Genomic DNA, 17,229 nt, shown 5'->3' with positions numbered 1-17,229 from the left:
TCTCTCGTTAGATCGCAGAAGTTACACAACTTAACGCCTCGCTAGTACCAGTGTGGGTGATTGTCTGGGAATCCGTGGTGCGGTTGACTTTTTATTATGTCGTTTAGATTTTGTTTCACAATAGATTAAATAGGACTATGGATTAAAGCATTTAACATCAATGGCCATTCTAAGCTGAATGTGCCTGCTCTCGTCAGATCGCAGAAGTTACACAGCTTAAGGCCTCGCTAGTACCAGTGTGGGAGACTGTCTGGGAATCCGTGGTGCGGTTGACTTTTTATTATGTTGTTTAGATTTTGTTTCACAATAGATTAAATAGGACTATGGATTAAGGCTTTTAATGTCAATGGCCATTCTAAGCTGAATGTGCCTGCTCTCGTCAGATCGCAGAAGTTACACAGCTTAAGGCCTAGCTAGTACCAGTGTGGGAGACTGTCTGGGAATCAGTGGTGCGGTTGACTTTTTATTATTTCGTTTAGATTTTGTTTCACAATAGATTAAATAGGACTATGGATTAAAACATTTAACGTCAATGGCCATTCTAAGCTGAATGTGCCTTCTCTCGTTAGATCGCAGAAGTTACACAACTTAACGCCTCGCTAGTACCAGTGTGGGTGATTGTCTGGGAATCCGTGGTGCGGTTGACTTTTTATTATGTCGTTTAGATTTTGTTTCACAATAGATTAAATAGGACTATGGATTAAAGCATTTAACGTCAATGGCCATTCTAAGCTGAATGTGCCTGCTCTCGTCAGATCGCAGAAGTTACACAGCTTAAGGCCTCGCTAGTACCAGTGTGGGAGACTGTCTGGGAATCCGTGGTGCGGTTGACTTTTTATTATGTTGTTTAGATTTTGTTTCACAATAGATTAAATAGGACTATGGATTAAGGCTTTTAATGTCAATGGCCATTCTAAGCTGAATGTGCCTGCTCTCGTCAGATCGCAGAAGTTACACAGCTTAAGGCCTAGCTAGTACCAGTGTGGGAGACTGTCTGGGAATCAGTGGTGCGGTTGACTTTTTATTATTTCGTTTAGATTTTGTTTCACAATAGATTAAATAGGACTATGGATTAAAACATTTAACGTCAATGGCCATTCTAAGCTGAATGTGCCTGCTCTCGTCAGATCGCAGAAGTTACACAGCTTAAGGCCTCGCTAGTACCAGTGTGGGAGACTGTCTAGGAATCCGTGGTGCGGTTGACTTTTTATTATGTCGTTTAGATTTTGTTTCACAATAGATTAAATAGGACTATGGATTAAAGCATTTAACGTCAATGGCCATTCTAAGCTGAATGTGCCTGCTCTAGTCAGAACGCAGAAGTTACACAGCTTAAGGCCTCGCTAGTACCAGTGTGGGAGACTGTCTGGGAATCCGTGGTGCGGTTGAATTTTTATTATGTCGTTTAGATTTTGTTTCACAATCGATTAAAAAGGACTATGGATTAAAGAATTTAATGTCAATGGCCATTCTAAGCTGAATGTCCCTGCTCTCGTCAGATCGCAGAAGTTACACAGCTTAAGGCCTCGCTAGTACCAGTGTGGGAGACTGTCTGGGCATCCGTAATGCAGTTGACTTTTTATTATGTTGTTTAGATTTTGTTTCACAATAGATTAAATAGGACTATGGATTAAGGCTTTTAATTTCAATCGCCATTCTAAGCTGAATGTGCCTGCTCTCGTCAGATCGCAGAAGTTACACAGCTTAACGCCTCGCTAGTACCAGTGTGGGAGACTGTCTGGGAATCCGTGGTGCGGTTGAATTTTTATTATGTCGTTTAGATTTTGTTTCACAATCGATTAAAAAGGACTATGGATTAAAGCATTTAATGTCAATGGCCATTCTAAGCTGAATGTCCCTGCTCTCGTCAGATCGCAGAAGTTACACAGCTTAAAGCCTTGATAGTACCAGTGTGGGAGACTGTCTGGGAATCCGTGGTGCGGTTGACTTTTTATTATGTCGTTTAGATTTTGTTTCACAATCGATTAAAAAGGACTATGGATTAAAGCATTTAATGTTATTGGCCATTCTAAGCTGAATGTGCCTGCTCTCGTCAGATCGCAGAAGTTAAACAGCTTAAGTCCTCGCTAGTACCAGTGTGGGAGACTGTCTGGGAATCCGTGGTGCGGTTAACTTTTTATTATGTCGTTTAGATTTTGTTTCACAATCGATTAAAAAGGACTATGGATTAAAGCATTTAACGTCAATGGCTATTCTAAGCTGAATGTGCCTGCTCTCGTCAGATCGCAGAAATTACACAGCTTAAGGCCTCGCTAGTACCAGTGTGGGAGACTGTCTGGGAATCCGTGGTGCGGTTGACTTTTTATTATGTCGTTTAGATTTTGTTTCACAATAGATTAAATAGGACTATGGATTAAAGAATTTAACGTCAATGGCCATTCTAAGCTGAATGTGCCTGCTCTCGTCAAAACGCAGAAGTTACACAGCTTAAGGCCTCGCTAGTACCAGTGTGGGAGACTGTCTGGGAATCCGTGGTGCGGTTGACTTTTTATTATGTCGTTTAGATTTTGTTTCACAATCGATTAAAAAGGACTATGGATTAAAGCATTTAATGTCAATGGCCATTCTAAGCTGAATGTGCCTGCTCTCGTCAGATCGCAGAAGTTACATAGTTTAAGGCCTCGCTAGTACTAGTGTGGGAGACTGTCTGGGAATCCGTGGTGCGGTTGACTTTTTATTATGTCGTTTAGATTTTGTTTCACAATCGATTAAAAAGGACTATGGATTAAAGCATTTAATGTCAATGGCCATTCTAAGCTGAATGTGCCTGCTCTCGTCAGATCGCAGATGTTACCCAGCTTAAGGCCTCGCTAGTACCAGTGTGGGAGACTGTCTCGGAATCCGTTGTGCGGTTGAATTTTTATTATGTCGTTTAGATTTTGTTTCACAATCGATTAAAAAGGACTATGGATTAAAGCATTTAATGTCAATGGCCATTCTAAGCTGAATGTCCCTGCTCTCGTCAGATCGCAGAAGTTACACAGCTTAAGGCCTCGCTAGTACCAGTGTGGGAGACTGTCTGGGAATCCGTGGTGCTGTTGACTTTTTATTATGTCGTTTAGATTTTGTTTCACAATCGATTAAAAAGGACTATGGATTAAAGCATGTAATGTCAATGGCCATTCTAAGCTGAATGTGCCTGCTCTCGTCAGATCGCAGAAGTTACACAGCTTAAGGCCTCGCTAGTACCAGTGTGGGAGACTGTCTGGGAATCCGTGGTGCGGTTGACTTTTTATTATGTCGTTTAGATTTTGTTTCACAATCGATTAAAAAGGACTATGGATTAAAGCATTTAACGTCAATGGCCATTCTAAGCTGAATGTGCCTGCTCTCGTCAGAACGCAGAAGTTACATAGCTTAAGTCCTCGCTAGTACCAGTGTGGGAGACTGTCTGGGAATCCGTGGTGCGGTTGAGTTTTTATTATGTCGTTTAGATTTTGTTTCACAATCGATTAAAAAGGACTATGGATTAAAGCCTTTAATGTCAATGGCCATTCTAAGCTGAATGTCCCTGCTCTCGTCAGATCGCAGAAGTTACACAGCTTAAGGCCTCGCTGGTACCAGTGTGGGAGACTGTCTGGGAATGCGTGGTGCGGTTGACTTTTTATTATGTTGTTTAGATTTTGTTTCACAATAGATTAAATAGGACTATGGATTAAGGCTTTTAATGTCAATGGCCATTCTAAGCTGAATGTGCCTGCACTCGTCAGATCGCAGAAGTTACACGGCTTAAGGCCTCGCTAGTACCAGTGTGGGAGACTGTCTGGGAATCCGTGGTGCGGTTGACTTTTTATTATGTCGTTTAGATTTTGTTTCACAATCGATTAAAAAGGACTATGGATTAAAGCATTTAATGTCAATGGCCATTCTAAGCTGAATGTCCCTGCTCTCGTCAGATCGCAGAAGTTACACAGCTTAAGGCCTCGCTAGTACCAGTGTGGGAGACTGTCTGGGAATCCGTGGTGCGGTTGACTTTTTATTATGTCGTTTAGATTTTGTTTCACAATCGATTAAAAAGGACTATGGATTAAAGCATTTAATGTCAATTGCCATTCTAAGCTGAATGTGCCTGCCCTCGTTAGATCGCAGAAGTTACACAGCTTAACGCCTCGCTAGTACCAGTGTGGGAGACTGTCTGGGAATCTGTGGTGCGGTTGACTTTTTATTATGTCGTTTAGATTTTGTTTCACAATAGATTAAATAGGACTATGGATTAAAGCATTTAACGTCAATGGCCATTCTAAGCTGAGTGTGCCTGCTCTCGTCAGATCGCAGAAGTTACACAGCTTAAGTCCTCGCTTGTACCAGTGTGGGAGACTGTCTGGGAATCCGTGGTGCAGTTGACTTTTTATTATGTTGTTTAGATTTTGTTTCACAATGGATTAAATAGGACTATGGATTAAGGCTTTTAATATCAATGGCCATTCTAAGCTGAATGTGCCTGCTCTCGTCAGATCGCAGAAGTTACACAGCTTAACGCCTCGCTAGTACCAGTGTGGGAGACTGTCTGGGAATCCGTGGTGCGGTTGAATTTTTATTATGTCGTTTAGATTTTGTTTCACAATCGATTAAAAAGGACTATGGATTAAAGCATTTAATGTCAATGGCCATTCTAAGCTGAATGTGCCTGCTCTCGTCAGATCGCAGAAGTTACACAGCTTAAGGCCTCGCTAGTACCAGTGTGGGAGACTGTCTGGGAATCCGTGGTGCGGTTGACTTTTTATTATGTCGTTTAGATTTTGTTTCACAATAGATTAAATAGGACTATGGATTAAAGAATTTAACGTCAATGGCCATTCTAAGCTGAATGTGCCTGCTCTCATCAGAACGCAGAAGTTACATAGCTTAAGGCCTCGCTAGTACCAGTGTGGGAGACTGTCTGGGAATCCGTGGTGCGGTTGACTTTTTATTATGTCGTTTAGATTTTGTTTCACAATAGATTAAATAGGACTATGGATTAAAGCATTTAAAGTCAATGGCCATTCTAAGATGAATGTGCCTCCTCTCGTCAGAACGCAGAAGTTACACAGCTTAAGGCCTCGCTAGTACCAGTGTGGGAGACTGTCTGGGAATCCGTGGTGCGGTTGAATTTTTATTATGTCGTTTAGATTTTGTTTCACAATCGATTAAAAAGGACTATGGATTAAAGCATTTACTGTCAATGGCCATTCTAAGCTGAATGTCCCTGCTCTCGTCAGATCGCAGAAGTTACACAGCTTAAGGCCTCGCTAGTATCCGTGTGGGAGACTGTCTGGGAATCCGTGGTGCGGTTGACTTTTTATTATGTCGTTTAGATTTTGTTTCACAATAGATTATATAGGACTATGGATTAAGGCTTTTAATGTCAATGGCCATTCTAAGCTGAATGTGCCTGCTCTCGTCAGATCGCAGAAGTTACACAGCTTAAGGCCTCGCTAGTACCAGTGTGGGAGACTGTCTGGGAATCCGTGGTGCGGTTGACTTTTTATTATGTCGTTTAGATTTTGTTTCACAATCGATTAAAAAGGACTATGGATTAAAGCATTTAACGTCAATGGCCATTCTAAGCTGAATGTGCCTGCTCTCGTTAGATCGCAGAAGTTACACAGCTTAACGCCTCGCTAGTACCAGTGTGGGAGACTGTCTGGGAATCCGTGGTGCGGTTGACTTTTTATTATGTCGTTTAGATTTTGTTTCACAATAGATTAAATAGGACTATGGATTAAAGCATTTAACGTCAATGGCCATTCTAAGCTGAATGTGCCTGTTCTCGTCAGATCGCAGAAGTTACACAGCTTAAGGCCTCGCTAGTACCAGTGTGGGAGACTGTCTGGGAATCCGTGGTGCGGTTGAATTTTTATTATGTCGTTTAGATTTTGTTTCACAATCGATTAAAAAGGACTATGGATTAAAGCATTTAATGTCAATGGCCATTCTAAGCTGAATGTCCCTGCTCTCGTCAGATTGCAGAAGTTACACAGCTTAAGTCCTCGCTTGTACCAGTGTGGGAGACTGTCTGGGAATCCGTGGTGCAGTTGACTTTTTATTATGTTGTTTAGATTTTGTTTCACAATGGATTAAATAGGACTATGGATTAAGGCTTTTAATATCAATGGCCATTCTAAGCTGAATGTGCCTGCTCTCGTCAGATCGCAGAAGTTACACAGCTTAACGCCTCGCTAGTACCAGTGTGGGAGACTGTCTGGGAATCCGTGGTGCGGTTGAATTTTTATTATGTCGTTTAGATTTTGTTTCACAATCGATTAAAAAGGACTATGGATTGAAGCATTTAATGTCAATGGCCATTCTAAGCTGAATGTGCCTGCTCTCGTCAGATCGCAGAAGTTACACAGCTTAAGGCCTCGCTAGTACCAGTGTGGGAGACTGTCTGGGAATCCGTGGTGCGGTTGACTTTTTATTATGTCGTTTAGATTTTGTTTCACAATAGATTAAATAGGACTATGGATTAAAGAATTTAACGTCAATGGCCATTCTAAGCTGAATGTGCCTGCTCTCATCAGAACGCAGAAGTTACATAGCTTAAGGCCTCGCTAGTACCAGTGTGGGAGACTGTCTGGGAATCCGTGGTGCGGTTGACTTTTTATTATGTCGTTTAGATTTTGTTTCACAATAGATTAAATAGGACTATGGATTAAAGCATTTAAAGTCAATGGCCATTCTAAGCTGAATGTGCCTGCTCTCGTCAGAACGCAGAAGTTACACAGCTTAAGGCCTCGCTAGTACCAGTGTGGGAGACTGTCTGGGAATCCGTGGTGCGGTTGAATTTTTATTATGTCGTTTAGATTTTGTTTCACAATCGATTAAAAAGGACTATGGATTAAAGCATTTACTGTCAATGGCCATTCTAAGCTGAATGTCCCTGCTCTCGTCAGATCGCAGAAGTTACACAGCTTAAGGCCTCGCTAGTATCCGTGTGGGAGACTGTCTGGGAATCCGTGGTGCGGTTGACTTTTTATTATGTCGTTTAGATTTTGTTTCACAATAGATTATATAGGACTATGGATTAAGGCTTTTAATGTCAATGGCCATTCTAAGCTGAATGTGCCTGCTCTCGTCAGATCGCAGAAGTTACACAGCTTAAGGCCTCGCTAGTACCAGTGTGGGAGACTGTCTGGGAATCCGTGGTGCGGTTGACTTTTTATTATGTCGTTTAGATTTTGTTTCACAATCGATTAAAAAGGACTATGGATTAAAGCATTTAACGTCAATGGCCATTCTAAGCTGAATGTGCCTGCTCTCGTTAGATCGCAGAAGTTACACAGCTTAACGCCTCGCTAGTACCAGTGTGGGAGACTGTCTGGGAATCCGTGGTGCGGTTGACTTTTTATTATGTCGTTTAGATTTTGTTTCACAATAGATTAAATAGGACTATGGATTAAAGCATTTAACGTCAATGGCCATTCTAAGCTGAATGTGCCTGTTCTCGTCAGATCGCAGAAGTTACACAGCTTAAGGCCTCGCTAGTACCAGTGTGGGAGACTGTCTGGGAATCCGTGGTGCGGTTGAATTTTTATTATGTCGTTTAGATTTTGTTTCACAATCGATTAAAAAGGACTATGGATTAAAGCATTTAATGTCAATGGCCATTCTAAGCTGAATGTCCCTGCTCTCGTCAGATTGCAGAAGTTACACAGCTTAAGGCCTTGCTAGTACCAGTGTGGGAGACTGTCTTGGAATCCGTGGTGCGGTTGACTTTTTATTATGTCGTTTAGATTTTGTTTCACAATCAATTAAAAAGGACTATGGATTAAAGCATTTAATGTCAATGGCCATTCTAAGCTGAATGTACCTGCTCTCGTCAGATCGCAGAAGTTACACAGCTTAAGGCCTCGCTAGTACCAGTGTGGGAGACTGTCTGGGAATCCGTGGTGCGGTTGCCTTTTTATTATGTCGTTTAGATTTTGTTTCACAATCGATTAAAAAGGACTATGGATTAAAGCATTTAATGTCAATGGCCATTCTAAGCTGAATGTGCCTGCTCTCGTCAGATCGCAGAAGTTACACAGCTTAAGGCCTCGCTAGTACCAGTGTGGGAGACTGTCTGGGAATCCGTGGTGCGGTTGACTTTTTATTATGTCGTTTAGATTTTGTTTCACAATAGATTAAAAAGGACTATGGATTAAAACATTTGATGTCAATGGCCATTCCAAGCTGAATGTGCCTGCTCTCGTCAGATCGCAGAAGTTACACAGCTTAAGGCCTCGCTAGTACCAGTGTGGGAGACTGTCTGGGAATCCATGGTGCGGTTAACTTTTTATTATGTCGTTTAGATTTTGTTTCACAATCGATTAAAAAGGACTATGGATTAAAGCATTTAATGTCAATGGCCATTCTAAGCTGAATGTGCCTGCTCTCGTCAGATCGCAGAAGTTACGCAGCTTAAGGCCTCGCTAGTACCAGTGTGGGAGACTGTCTGGGAATCCGTGGTGCGGTTGGCTTTTTATTATGTCGTTTAGATTTTGTTTCACAATAGATTAAATAGGACTATGGATTAAAGCATTTAACGTCAATGGCCATTCTAAGCTGAATGTGCCTGCTCTCATCAGAACGCAGAAGTTACATAGCTTAAGGCCTCGCTAGTACCAGTGTGGGAGACTGTCTGGGAATCCGTGGTGCGGTTGAATTTTTATTATGTCGTTTAGATTTTGTTTCACAATCGATTAAAAAGGACTATGGATTAAAGCATTTACTGTCAATGGCCATTCTAAGCTGAATGTCCCTGCTCTCGTCAGATCGCAGAAGTTACACAGCTTAAGGCCTCGCTAGTACCAGTGTGGGAGACTGTCTGGGAATCCGTGGTGCGGTTGACTTTTTATTATGTCGTTTAGATTTTGTTTCACAATAGATTATATAGGACTATGGATTAAGGCTTTTAATGTCAATGGCCATTCTAAGCTGAATGTGCCTGCTCTCGTCAGATCGCAGAAGTTACACAGCTTAAGGCCTCGCTAGTACCAGTGTGGGAGACTGTCTGGGAATCCGTGGTGCGGTTGACTTTTTATTATGTCGTTTAGATTTTGTTTCACAATCGATTAAAAAGGACTATGGATTAAAGCATTTAACGTCAATGGCCATTCTAAGCTGAATGTGCCTGCTCTCGTTAGATCGCAGAAGTTACACAGCTTAACGCCTCGCTAGTACCAGTGTGGGAGACTGTCTGGGAATCCGTGGTGCGGTTGACTTTTTATTATGTCGTTTAGATTTTGTTTCACAATAGATTAAATAGGACTATGGATTAAAGCATTTAACGTCAATGGCCATTCTAAGCTGAATGTGCCTGTTCTCGTCAGATCGCAGAAGTTACACAGCTTAAGGCCTCGCTAGTACCAGTGTGGGAGACTGTCTGGGAATCCGTGGTGCGGTTGAATTTTTATTATGTCGTTTAGATTTTGTTTCACAATCGATTAAAAAGGACTATGGATTAAAGCATTTAATGTCAATGGCCATTCTAAGCTGAATGTCCCTGCTCTCGTCAGATTGCAGAAGTTACACAGCTTAAGGCCTTGCTAGTACCAGTGTGGGAGACTGTCTTGGAATCCGTGGTGCGGTTGACTTTTTATTATGTCGTTTAGATTTTGTTTCACAATCAATTAAAAAGGACTATGGATTAAAGCATTTAATGTCAATGGCCATTCTAAGCTGAATGTACCTGCTCTCGTCAGATCGCAGAAGTTACACAGCTTAAGGCCTCGCTAGTACCAGTGTGGGAGACTGTCTGGGAATCCGTGGTGCGGTTGCCTTTTTATTATGTCGTTTAGATTTTGTTTCACAATCGATTAAAAAGGACTATGGATTAAAGCATTTATTGTCAATGGCCATTCTAAGCTGAATGTGCCTACTCTCGTCAGATCGCAGAAGTTACACAGCTTAAGGCCTCGCTTGTACCAGTGTGGGAGACTGTCTGGGAATCCGTGGTGCGGTTGCCTTTTTATTATGTCGTTTAGATTTTGTTTCACAATCGATTAAAAAGGACTATGGATTAAAGCATTTAATGTCAATGGCCATTCTAAGCTGAATGTGCCTGCTCTCGTCAGATCGCAGAAGTTACACAGCTTAAGGCCTCGCTAGTACCAGTGTGGGAGACTGTCTGGGAATCCGTGGTGCGGTTGACTTTTTATTATGTTGTTTAGATTTTGTTTCACAATCGATTAAAAAGGACTATGGATTAAAGCATTTCATGTCAATGGCCATTCTAAGCTGAATGTGCCTGCTCTCGTCAGATCGCAGAAGTTACACAGCTTAAGGCCTCGCTAGTACCAGTGTGGGAGACTGTCTGGGAATCCGTGGTGCGGTTGACTTTTTATTATGTCGTTTAGATTTTGTTTCACAATAGATTAAAAAGGACTATGGATTAAAACATTTGATGTCAATGGCCATTCCAAGCTGAATGTGCCTGCTCTCGTCAGATCGCAGAAGTTACACAGCTTAAGGCCTCGCTAGTACCAGTGTGGGAGACTGTCTGGGAATCCGTGGTGCGGTTAACTTTTTATTATGTCGTTTAGATTATGTTTCACAATAGGTTAAATAGGACTATGGATTAAGGCTTTTAATGTCAATGGCCATTCTAAGCTGAATGTGCCTGCTCTCGTCAGATCGCAGAAGTTACACAGCTTAAGGCCTCGCTAGTACCAGTGTGGGAGACTGTCTGGGAATCCGTGGTGCGGTTGACTTTTTATTATGTCGTTTAGATTTTGTTTCACAATCGATTAAAAAGGACTATGGATTAAAGCATTTAATGTCAATGGCCATTCTAAGCTGAATGTGCCTACTCTCGTCAGATCGCAGAAGTTACACAGCTTAAGGCCTCGCTAGTACCAGTGTGGGAGACTGTCTGGGAATCTGTTTTGCGGTTGACTTTTTATTATGTCGTTTAGATTTTGTTTCACAATCAATTAAAAAGGACTATGGATTAAAGCATTTAATGTCAATGGCCATTCTAAGCTGAATGTGCCTGCTCTCGTCAGATCGCAGAAGTTACACAGCTTAAGGCCTCGCTAGCAGGGCTGCCATCAGGAATTTCAGGGCCCCCTACAGCTAAATTTTTTGGGCCCCCCTACCGTGGCACCGCCTGTTAACGGTACTCCGTCCAGCACTATATCATGGTACCCAGGGCGGCCATCAGGGGGGGTATTAGGGGTACTGATGTGAGAGGCCCGGCCAAACCTAATTGAAAGGGGGGCCCGGCAAACTGCCGCGACTTGCCTTTGGTAGAAAAAAAACAGGCCCCTGCAATGGGGCCCGTTTTTTTCACCAAAAGAATGTTGTGAGCTGCGGGCCCCCCTTTCAATTAGGTTTGGCCGGGCCTCTCACATCAGTACCCATAATACCCCCCCTGATGGCGGCCCTGGGTAGCATGGGGGTCGTCATGGGGCCGTCAAACACCGCCGCCCGTGCGACCGATCGCGCGCACCCGCAAACTCCTGCGCATGGGCACCCGCGACCGCCTGGAACTGCGCACCGAATTTTGAGGCAGATATTGACCTGCCCACACTATCTTGCCGCGTTTTTTTGCTGCGTTTTTTGCCCGCTGCGATTGAGGACAGCAGACAAAAAACGCAGGGAAAAATGCATTTTCTGCCTCCCATTGATTTCGATGGCAGGTCAGAGGCAGAACCGCTGCAAGAAAGGACGTGCTGCTTTTTCTTTTTTCCGCGACTGGCTCCCATTGATTTCAGATTAAATCAATGGGAGGCGGTTTTGGAAGTTTTTTGGTGCTGATTCTGACGCAGTGTCCGAGTCAATATCAAGGCCCAAAAACTCTGTGAACTGGGCCTTATTGTTAGGGCTTATTCAGACGAACGTGTAATACGTCCGTGCAACGCGCGTGATTTTCACACGGACCTATGTTACTCTATGGGGCCATGCAGACTGTCCGTGATTTTCACGCAGCGTGTGTCCGCTGCGTAAAACTCACGACATGTCCTATATTTGTGCATTGTTCGCGCATCACGCACCCATTGAAGTCAATGGGTGCGTGAAAATCACGCCCAGCACTTCCGCAGCCGTATAAACTATGAATGAAAACAGAAAAGCACCGCGTGCTACAAACATACAAACAGAGTGTCATAATGATGGCGCGAAAATCACGCAGCCGCGCATCATACGCTGCTGCCACACGGAGCTGTTATGGACCTTTTGCATGCGCAAAACGCCATGTTTTTGCGCGCGCAAATAGCACACGCTCGTGTGAATCCGGCCTTAGGGTAGGAACACACTAGGCATGAACACTGCGGATTTTATGCAACACATTTTATTGTGGATAATCCGCAGAGTATTACAGTCGCAGCAGAGTGGATGAGATATGAACAAATCTCATCCACACTCTGCAAAAAAAATTGACCTGCAGTGTGACTTTTGGCTTTTTAAGCCGCAGCGTGTCAATGTATTCTGTGGAATCGCTGCTCCTCTGTTGTGGAAATGCTGCGGTTCTGCCGCAAAAATCACACATGAGAAAAAATAAAAAGGCACTTTTTTAAATTTATAAAAAAGTTTAGACTTGCCCCGGCCGTAGTCCTGGTGACGCGATCCTCTATTCTTAGCGCAGCCTCCTGTCATGACTTTTCATCCCATGTGACCGCTGCAGCGGTCACATGGTCTACAGCGTCATCCCAGGAGGCGGGGCTACGTTCAGAAGAGAGAAATGCGTCACCAGGACTACGGCCGGGGCAAGTCTAAACTTTTTTTTCCCTGCAGGATTCCCGCAGCGGACACGCCTCACGAAACCTGCGCCACTATTTGGTGCGGTTTTGCTGGCAGAATTCCCTGCGGCTACCGGGGCGGATAAGCTGTGTAGTTTTACTCAGCATATCCGCCTAGTGTGTCCCTTATGATGTCGCTCCTGGAGCTGCTGCCGGTCTCTAAATAGGCAGTTGGTTCAGTAGAATTTGGAATTATTTTTTTTTGTGAACCAGCTTAAAAAAATACAAAACTTTTGTGTTAGGGCCTGTTCACATCACCGTTCGCTTCCGCTCCGGGGTTCCATCTGAGGTTTCCGTCGGGTGAACCCCGCAACGGAAAGTGAAAGTGACAGCACAGCTTCCGTCACAATTAGCGCAGTCGACTGCACTATTGATTCCGTCCGAAAACCAGCCAGAATGGTGACGAACGGAAACCATTAGCGATGTTTCCGTCACCATTGAGATCAATGGTGACTGAAACGGAAGCTGTGCTGTCACTTTCACTTACCGTTGCGGTGTTCACCCGACAGAAACCTCAGATGGAACCCCGGAGCGGAAGCGAACGGTGATGTGAACAGGCCCTAACACAAAAGTTTTGTATTTTTTTAAGCTGGTTCACAAAAAAAAATAATTCCAAATTTTACTGGACCAACTGCCTATTTAGAGACCGGCAGCAGCTCCAGGAGCTGCGCTAAGAATAGAAGATCGCGTCACCAGGACTACGGCCGGGGTAAGTATAAACTTTTTTATCAATTTAAAAAAGTGCCTTTTTTTTTTCTCTTTTGTGATTTTTGCGGCAGAACCGCAGCATTTCCGCACCAGACGAGTGGCGATTCTGCAGCATAAATTGACATGCTGCGGCCTAAAAAGCCACACTGCAGGTCCATTATTTTTGCAGCGTGTGGATGAGATTTGTTCAAATCTCATCCACTCGGCTGTGACTGTGATACGCTGAGGATTTTCCACAATAAAATGTGTTGCATAAAATCTGCAGTGTTCATGCCTAGTGTGTTCCTACCCTAAGGCCGGATTTACACGAGCGTGTGATTTTTGCGTGCGCAAAAAACGTGGCGTTTTGCGCATGCAAAAGGTCCATAACAGCTCCGTGTGGCAGCAGCGTATGATGCGTGGCTGCGTGATTTTCGCGCAGCCGCCATCATTATGACACTCTGTTTGGATGTTTGTAGCACGCGGTGCTTTTCTGTTTTCATTCATAGTTTATACGGCTGCGGGAGTGCTTCCATGTGCTGGGCGTGACTTTCACGCACCCATTGACTTCAATGGGTGCGTGATGCGCGAACAATGCACAAATATTGGACATGTCGTGAGTTTTACGCAGCGGACACACGCTGCGTGAAAATCACTGGCAGTCCGCACGGCCCCATAGACTAACATAGGTCCGTGCGAGGCGCGTGAAAATCACACACGTTGTACGGACGTATTACACGTTCGTCTGAATAAGCCCTAACAATAAGGCCCAGTTCACAGAGTTTTTGGGCCTTGATATTGACTCGGACACTGCGCCAGAATCAGCACCAAAAAACTTCCAAAACCGCCTCCCATTGATTTAATCTGAAATCAATGGGAGCCAGTCGCGGAAAAAAGAAAAAGCAGCACGTCCTTTCTTGCCGCGGTTCTGCCTCTGACCTGCCATCGAAATCAATGGGAGGCAGAAAATGCATTTTTCGCTGCCTTTTTTGTCTGCTGTCCTCAATCGCCGCGGGCAAAAAACGCAGCAAAAAACGCGGCAAGATAGTGTGGGCAGGTCAAAATCTGCCTCAAAATTCTTTAAGGAATTTTGAGGCAGATTTTTTTGGCCTGCAAAAATACTCTGTGTGAACAGGGCCATACATAAACAGCACTTTCAGACACTTTACTCACTGTGTCAGAAGAGCTGCTCCCTCTCCAGTCCTCGTCAGGCGATGTCTTCGGTCCAGATGTCGTCCTTCACCTCCAGGCTCCAGAAAATTGCGGGGATCGAAGAACTCCTGCCGTCGCGCAAGAACTGGACTCCTCCCCCTCTCCTTACGCAGCTACGCTCTGGAGGAGGAGAAGAAGGAGGAGGCGGAGGCGGAGTCGGACGAGGAGGCGCTGGACGAGGAGGCCGAGGAGGAGGACGAGGAGGCGGAGGAGGAGGACGAGGAGTCGGAGGCGGGCCAGCAGGTAATTAGACTGTGCGCCGCTGTTCTTCCCAGTTGATTGGTCGCTGTACTTTTGGTGCGTGCGCACCGCATCCCTCTCGGCGGCGGGCACGAGCGGGTTGCTTTCCAGCCTTCCCCAGGTCGTTCGCGCGTGAGCGCGCGTTTGCGGTAACGAGCGCGCCGGCGCGCGCTTGCGGTCGTTCGCGCTTGCGGTCGCGCGCGGTGTTTCGCGGCAGTGTTAGATGAGAGGGGGGCCCGCAGCTCACAGCGGTGTTTGATGAGAGGGGGGCCCGCAGCTCACGACATTGCTTTGGTGAAAAGAACAGGCCCCATTGCAGGGGCCTGTTTTTTTCTAACAAAGGCAAGTCGCGGCAGTTGCCGGGCCCCCCTTTCAATTAAGTTTGGCCGGGCCCCCTACAGTAGTACCCCTAATACCCCCCTGATGGCGGCCCTGCTCGCTAGTACCAGTGTGGGAGACTGTCTGGGAATCCGTGGTGCGGTTGACTTTTTATTATGTCGTTTAGATTTTGTTTCACAATCAATTAAAAAGGACTATGGATTAAAGCATTTAATGTCAATGGCCATTCTAAGCTGAATGTGCCTGCTCTCGTCAGATCGCAGAAGTTACACAGCTTAAGGCCTCGCTAGTACCAGTGTGGGAGACTGTCTGGGAATCCGTGGTGCGGTTGACTTTTTATTATGTCGTTTAGATTTTGTTTCACAATCGATTAAAAAGGACTATGGATTAAAGCATTTCATGTCAATGGCCATTCTAAGCTGAATGTGCCTGCTCTCGTCAGATCGCAGAAGTTACACAGCTTAAGGCCTCGCTAGTACCAGTGTGGGAGACTGTCTGGGAATCCGTGGTGCGGTTGACTTTTTATTATGTCGTTTAGATTTTGTTTCACAATAGATTAAAAAGGACTATGGATTAAAACATTTGATGTCAATGGCCATTCCAAGCTGAATGTGCCTGCTCTCGTCAGATCGCAGAAGTTACACAGCTTAAGGCCTCGCTAGTACCAGTGTGGGAGACTGTCTGGGAATCCGTGGTGCGCTTAACTTTTTATTATGTCGTTTAGATTATGTTTCACAATAGGTTAAATAGGACTATGGATTAAGGCTTTTAATGTCAATGGCCATTCTAAGCTGAATGTGCCTGCTCTCGTCAGATCGCAGAAGTTACACAGCTTAAGGCCTCGCTAGTACCAGTGTGGGAGACTGTCTGGGAATCCGTGGTGCGGTTGACTTTTTATTATGTCATTTAGATTTTGTTTCACAATCGATTAAAAAGGACTATGGATTAAAGCATTTCATGTCAATGGCCATTCTAAGCTGAATGTGGCTGCTCTCGTCTGATCGCAGAAGTTACACAGCTTAAGGCCTCGCTAGTACCAGTGTGGGAGACTGTCTGGGAATCCGTGGTGCGGTTGACTTTTTATTATGTCGTTTAGATTTTGTTTCACAATAGATTAAAAAGGACTATGGATTAAAACATTTGATGTCAATGGCCATTCCAAGCTGAATGTGCCTGCTCTCGTCAGATCGCAGAAGTTACACAGCTTAAGGCCTCGCTAGTACCAGTGTGGGAGACTGTCTGGGAATCCGTGGTGCGCTTAACTTTTTATTATGTCGTTTAGATTATGTTTCACAATAGGTTAAATAGGACTATGGATTAAGGCTTTTAATGTCAATGGCCATTCTAAGCTGAATGTGCCTGCTCTCGTCAGATCGCAGAAGTTACACAGCTTAAGGCCTCGCTAGTACCAGTGTGGGAGACTGTCTGGGAATCCGTGGTGCGGTTGACTTTTTATTATGTCGTTTAGATTTTGTTTCACAATCGATTAAAAAGGACTATGGATTAAAGCATTTAATGTCAATGGCCATTCTAAGCTGAATGTGCCTACTCTCGTCAGATCGCAGAAGTTACACAGCTTAAGGCCTCGCTAGTACCAGTGTAGGAGTCTGTCTGGAAATCCGTGGTGTGGTTGAATTTTTATTATGTCGTTTAGATTTTGTTTCACAATCGATTAAAAAGGACTATGGATTAAAGCATTTAATGTCAATGGCCATTCTAAGCTGAATGTCCCTGCTCTTGTCAGATTGCAGAAGTTACACAGCTTAAGGCCTCGCTAGTACCAGTGTGGGAGACTGTCTGGGAATCCGTTTTGCGGTTGACTTTTTATTATGTCGTTTAGATTTTGTTTCACAATCAATTAAAAAGGACTATGGATTAAAGCATTTAATGTCAATGGCCATTCTAAGCTGAATGTGCCTGCTCTCGTCAGATCGCAGAAGTTACACAGCTTAAGGCCTCGCTAGTACCAGTGTGGGAGACTGTCTGGGAATCCGTGGTGCGGTTGACTTTTTATTATGTCGTTTAGATTTTG

The 17,229-nt window shown here is 44.3% G+C and overlaps 60 pseudogenes; all 60 read left to right on the top strand.

The window, feature by feature from the left end:
- Positions 1 to 156: 156 nt before the first annotated feature.
- On the top strand, positions 157 to 275 carry LOC142681171 (5S ribosomal RNA; annotated as a pseudogene).
- Positions 276 to 342: 67 nt separating this feature from the next.
- LOC142680063 (5S ribosomal RNA) lies at positions 343 to 461 on the top strand (annotated as a pseudogene).
- A 253-nt stretch (positions 462 to 714) lies between these two features.
- Positions 715 to 833, top strand: LOC142680068 (5S ribosomal RNA; annotated as a pseudogene).
- A 67-nt stretch (positions 834 to 900) lies between these two features.
- Positions 901 to 1,019, top strand: LOC142680062 (5S ribosomal RNA; annotated as a pseudogene).
- A 67-nt stretch (positions 1,020 to 1,086) lies between these two features.
- Positions 1,087 to 1,205, top strand: LOC142681156 (5S ribosomal RNA; annotated as a pseudogene).
- Positions 1,206 to 1,272: 67 nt separating this feature from the next.
- On the top strand, positions 1,273 to 1,391 carry LOC142680125 (5S ribosomal RNA; annotated as a pseudogene).
- Positions 1,392 to 1,644: 253 nt separating this feature from the next.
- Positions 1,645 to 1,763, top strand: LOC142681315 (5S ribosomal RNA; annotated as a pseudogene).
- Positions 1,764 to 1,830: 67 nt separating this feature from the next.
- On the top strand, positions 1,831 to 1,949 carry LOC142680169 (5S ribosomal RNA; annotated as a pseudogene).
- Positions 1,950 to 2,016: 67 nt separating this feature from the next.
- LOC142681119 (5S ribosomal RNA) lies at positions 2,017 to 2,135 on the top strand (annotated as a pseudogene).
- A 67-nt stretch (positions 2,136 to 2,202) lies between these two features.
- Positions 2,203 to 2,321, top strand: LOC142681091 (5S ribosomal RNA; annotated as a pseudogene).
- Positions 2,322 to 2,388: 67 nt separating this feature from the next.
- Positions 2,389 to 2,507, top strand: LOC142681280 (5S ribosomal RNA; annotated as a pseudogene).
- Positions 2,508 to 2,574: 67 nt separating this feature from the next.
- On the top strand, positions 2,575 to 2,693 carry LOC142681283 (5S ribosomal RNA; annotated as a pseudogene).
- Positions 2,694 to 2,946: 253 nt separating this feature from the next.
- LOC142681074 (5S ribosomal RNA) lies at positions 2,947 to 3,065 on the top strand (annotated as a pseudogene).
- Positions 3,066 to 3,132: 67 nt separating this feature from the next.
- Positions 3,133 to 3,251, top strand: LOC142680599 (5S ribosomal RNA; annotated as a pseudogene).
- Positions 3,252 to 3,318: 67 nt separating this feature from the next.
- On the top strand, positions 3,319 to 3,437 carry LOC142680236 (5S ribosomal RNA; annotated as a pseudogene).
- Positions 3,438 to 3,504: 67 nt separating this feature from the next.
- On the top strand, positions 3,505 to 3,623 carry LOC142681382 (5S ribosomal RNA; annotated as a pseudogene).
- Positions 3,624 to 3,690: 67 nt separating this feature from the next.
- LOC142681336 (5S ribosomal RNA) lies at positions 3,691 to 3,809 on the top strand (annotated as a pseudogene).
- A 67-nt stretch (positions 3,810 to 3,876) lies between these two features.
- LOC142681080 (5S ribosomal RNA) lies at positions 3,877 to 3,995 on the top strand (annotated as a pseudogene).
- A 253-nt stretch (positions 3,996 to 4,248) lies between these two features.
- LOC142680213 (5S ribosomal RNA) lies at positions 4,249 to 4,367 on the top strand (annotated as a pseudogene).
- A 67-nt stretch (positions 4,368 to 4,434) lies between these two features.
- LOC142680259 (5S ribosomal RNA) lies at positions 4,435 to 4,553 on the top strand (annotated as a pseudogene).
- A 67-nt stretch (positions 4,554 to 4,620) lies between these two features.
- Positions 4,621 to 4,739, top strand: LOC142680587 (5S ribosomal RNA; annotated as a pseudogene).
- Positions 4,740 to 4,806: 67 nt separating this feature from the next.
- On the top strand, positions 4,807 to 4,925 carry LOC142680831 (5S ribosomal RNA; annotated as a pseudogene).
- A 253-nt stretch (positions 4,926 to 5,178) lies between these two features.
- On the top strand, positions 5,179 to 5,297 carry LOC142681469 (5S ribosomal RNA; annotated as a pseudogene).
- A 67-nt stretch (positions 5,298 to 5,364) lies between these two features.
- Positions 5,365 to 5,483, top strand: LOC142680575 (5S ribosomal RNA; annotated as a pseudogene).
- Positions 5,484 to 5,550: 67 nt separating this feature from the next.
- Positions 5,551 to 5,669, top strand: LOC142680147 (5S ribosomal RNA; annotated as a pseudogene).
- Positions 5,670 to 5,736: 67 nt separating this feature from the next.
- LOC142681421 (5S ribosomal RNA) lies at positions 5,737 to 5,855 on the top strand (annotated as a pseudogene).
- Positions 5,856 to 5,922: 67 nt separating this feature from the next.
- On the top strand, positions 5,923 to 6,041 carry LOC142680350 (5S ribosomal RNA; annotated as a pseudogene).
- A 67-nt stretch (positions 6,042 to 6,108) lies between these two features.
- On the top strand, positions 6,109 to 6,227 carry LOC142680258 (5S ribosomal RNA; annotated as a pseudogene).
- Positions 6,228 to 6,294: 67 nt separating this feature from the next.
- LOC142680562 (5S ribosomal RNA) lies at positions 6,295 to 6,413 on the top strand (annotated as a pseudogene).
- A 67-nt stretch (positions 6,414 to 6,480) lies between these two features.
- Positions 6,481 to 6,599, top strand: LOC142680819 (5S ribosomal RNA; annotated as a pseudogene).
- Positions 6,600 to 6,666: 67 nt separating this feature from the next.
- Positions 6,667 to 6,785, top strand: LOC142681151 (5S ribosomal RNA; annotated as a pseudogene).
- A 67-nt stretch (positions 6,786 to 6,852) lies between these two features.
- On the top strand, positions 6,853 to 6,971 carry LOC142681468 (5S ribosomal RNA; annotated as a pseudogene).
- A 67-nt stretch (positions 6,972 to 7,038) lies between these two features.
- LOC142680550 (5S ribosomal RNA) lies at positions 7,039 to 7,157 on the top strand (annotated as a pseudogene).
- A 67-nt stretch (positions 7,158 to 7,224) lies between these two features.
- On the top strand, positions 7,225 to 7,343 carry LOC142680146 (5S ribosomal RNA; annotated as a pseudogene).
- A 67-nt stretch (positions 7,344 to 7,410) lies between these two features.
- LOC142681420 (5S ribosomal RNA) lies at positions 7,411 to 7,529 on the top strand (annotated as a pseudogene).
- Positions 7,530 to 7,596: 67 nt separating this feature from the next.
- Positions 7,597 to 7,715, top strand: LOC142680267 (5S ribosomal RNA; annotated as a pseudogene).
- Positions 7,716 to 7,782: 67 nt separating this feature from the next.
- On the top strand, positions 7,783 to 7,901 carry LOC142680966 (5S ribosomal RNA; annotated as a pseudogene).
- Positions 7,902 to 7,968: 67 nt separating this feature from the next.
- On the top strand, positions 7,969 to 8,087 carry LOC142680537 (5S ribosomal RNA; annotated as a pseudogene).
- Positions 8,088 to 8,154: 67 nt separating this feature from the next.
- Positions 8,155 to 8,273, top strand: LOC142680321 (5S ribosomal RNA; annotated as a pseudogene).
- Positions 8,274 to 8,340: 67 nt separating this feature from the next.
- On the top strand, positions 8,341 to 8,459 carry LOC142681330 (5S ribosomal RNA; annotated as a pseudogene).
- A 67-nt stretch (positions 8,460 to 8,526) lies between these two features.
- LOC142681264 (5S ribosomal RNA) lies at positions 8,527 to 8,645 on the top strand (annotated as a pseudogene).
- Positions 8,646 to 8,712: 67 nt separating this feature from the next.
- On the top strand, positions 8,713 to 8,831 carry LOC142681079 (5S ribosomal RNA; annotated as a pseudogene).
- A 67-nt stretch (positions 8,832 to 8,898) lies between these two features.
- LOC142680525 (5S ribosomal RNA) lies at positions 8,899 to 9,017 on the top strand (annotated as a pseudogene).
- Positions 9,018 to 9,084: 67 nt separating this feature from the next.
- On the top strand, positions 9,085 to 9,203 carry LOC142680145 (5S ribosomal RNA; annotated as a pseudogene).
- Positions 9,204 to 9,270: 67 nt separating this feature from the next.
- On the top strand, positions 9,271 to 9,389 carry LOC142681419 (5S ribosomal RNA; annotated as a pseudogene).
- A 67-nt stretch (positions 9,390 to 9,456) lies between these two features.
- Positions 9,457 to 9,575, top strand: LOC142680266 (5S ribosomal RNA; annotated as a pseudogene).
- Positions 9,576 to 9,642: 67 nt separating this feature from the next.
- On the top strand, positions 9,643 to 9,761 carry LOC142680954 (5S ribosomal RNA; annotated as a pseudogene).
- Positions 9,762 to 9,828: 67 nt separating this feature from the next.
- On the top strand, positions 9,829 to 9,947 carry LOC142680296 (5S ribosomal RNA; annotated as a pseudogene).
- Positions 9,948 to 10,014: 67 nt separating this feature from the next.
- LOC142680512 (5S ribosomal RNA) lies at positions 10,015 to 10,133 on the top strand (annotated as a pseudogene).
- Positions 10,134 to 10,200: 67 nt separating this feature from the next.
- LOC142680500 (5S ribosomal RNA) lies at positions 10,201 to 10,319 on the top strand (annotated as a pseudogene).
- Positions 10,320 to 10,386: 67 nt separating this feature from the next.
- LOC142680077 (5S ribosomal RNA) lies at positions 10,387 to 10,505 on the top strand (annotated as a pseudogene).
- A 67-nt stretch (positions 10,506 to 10,572) lies between these two features.
- On the top strand, positions 10,573 to 10,691 carry LOC142680488 (5S ribosomal RNA; annotated as a pseudogene).
- Positions 10,692 to 15,412: 4,721 nt separating this feature from the next.
- On the top strand, positions 15,413 to 15,531 carry LOC142680476 (5S ribosomal RNA; annotated as a pseudogene).
- A 67-nt stretch (positions 15,532 to 15,598) lies between these two features.
- LOC142680464 (5S ribosomal RNA) lies at positions 15,599 to 15,717 on the top strand (annotated as a pseudogene).
- A 67-nt stretch (positions 15,718 to 15,784) lies between these two features.
- Positions 15,785 to 15,903, top strand: LOC142680313 (5S ribosomal RNA; annotated as a pseudogene).
- A 67-nt stretch (positions 15,904 to 15,970) lies between these two features.
- On the top strand, positions 15,971 to 16,089 carry LOC142680451 (5S ribosomal RNA; annotated as a pseudogene).
- A 67-nt stretch (positions 16,090 to 16,156) lies between these two features.
- Positions 16,157 to 16,275, top strand: LOC142681371 (5S ribosomal RNA; annotated as a pseudogene).
- A 67-nt stretch (positions 16,276 to 16,342) lies between these two features.
- Positions 16,343 to 16,461, top strand: LOC142680311 (5S ribosomal RNA; annotated as a pseudogene).
- A 67-nt stretch (positions 16,462 to 16,528) lies between these two features.
- LOC142680439 (5S ribosomal RNA) lies at positions 16,529 to 16,647 on the top strand (annotated as a pseudogene).
- A 439-nt stretch (positions 16,648 to 17,086) lies between these two features.
- On the top strand, positions 17,087 to 17,205 carry LOC142680427 (5S ribosomal RNA; annotated as a pseudogene).
- The last annotated feature ends 24 nt before the right edge of the window (positions 17,206 to 17,229 follow it).

This window comes from Rhinoderma darwinii, assembly GCF_050947455.1.
Source record: "Rhinoderma darwinii isolate aRhiDar2 chromosome 2 unlocalized genomic scaffold, aRhiDar2.hap1 SUPER_2_unloc_56, whole genome shotgun sequence".
Classification (NCBI taxonomy): Eukaryota; Metazoa; Chordata; class Amphibia; order Anura; family Rhinodermatidae; genus Rhinoderma; species Rhinoderma darwinii.
The sequence above is the reverse complement of the archived record's forward strand: the minus strand, read 5'-3'. Positions and strand labels throughout refer to the sequence as shown.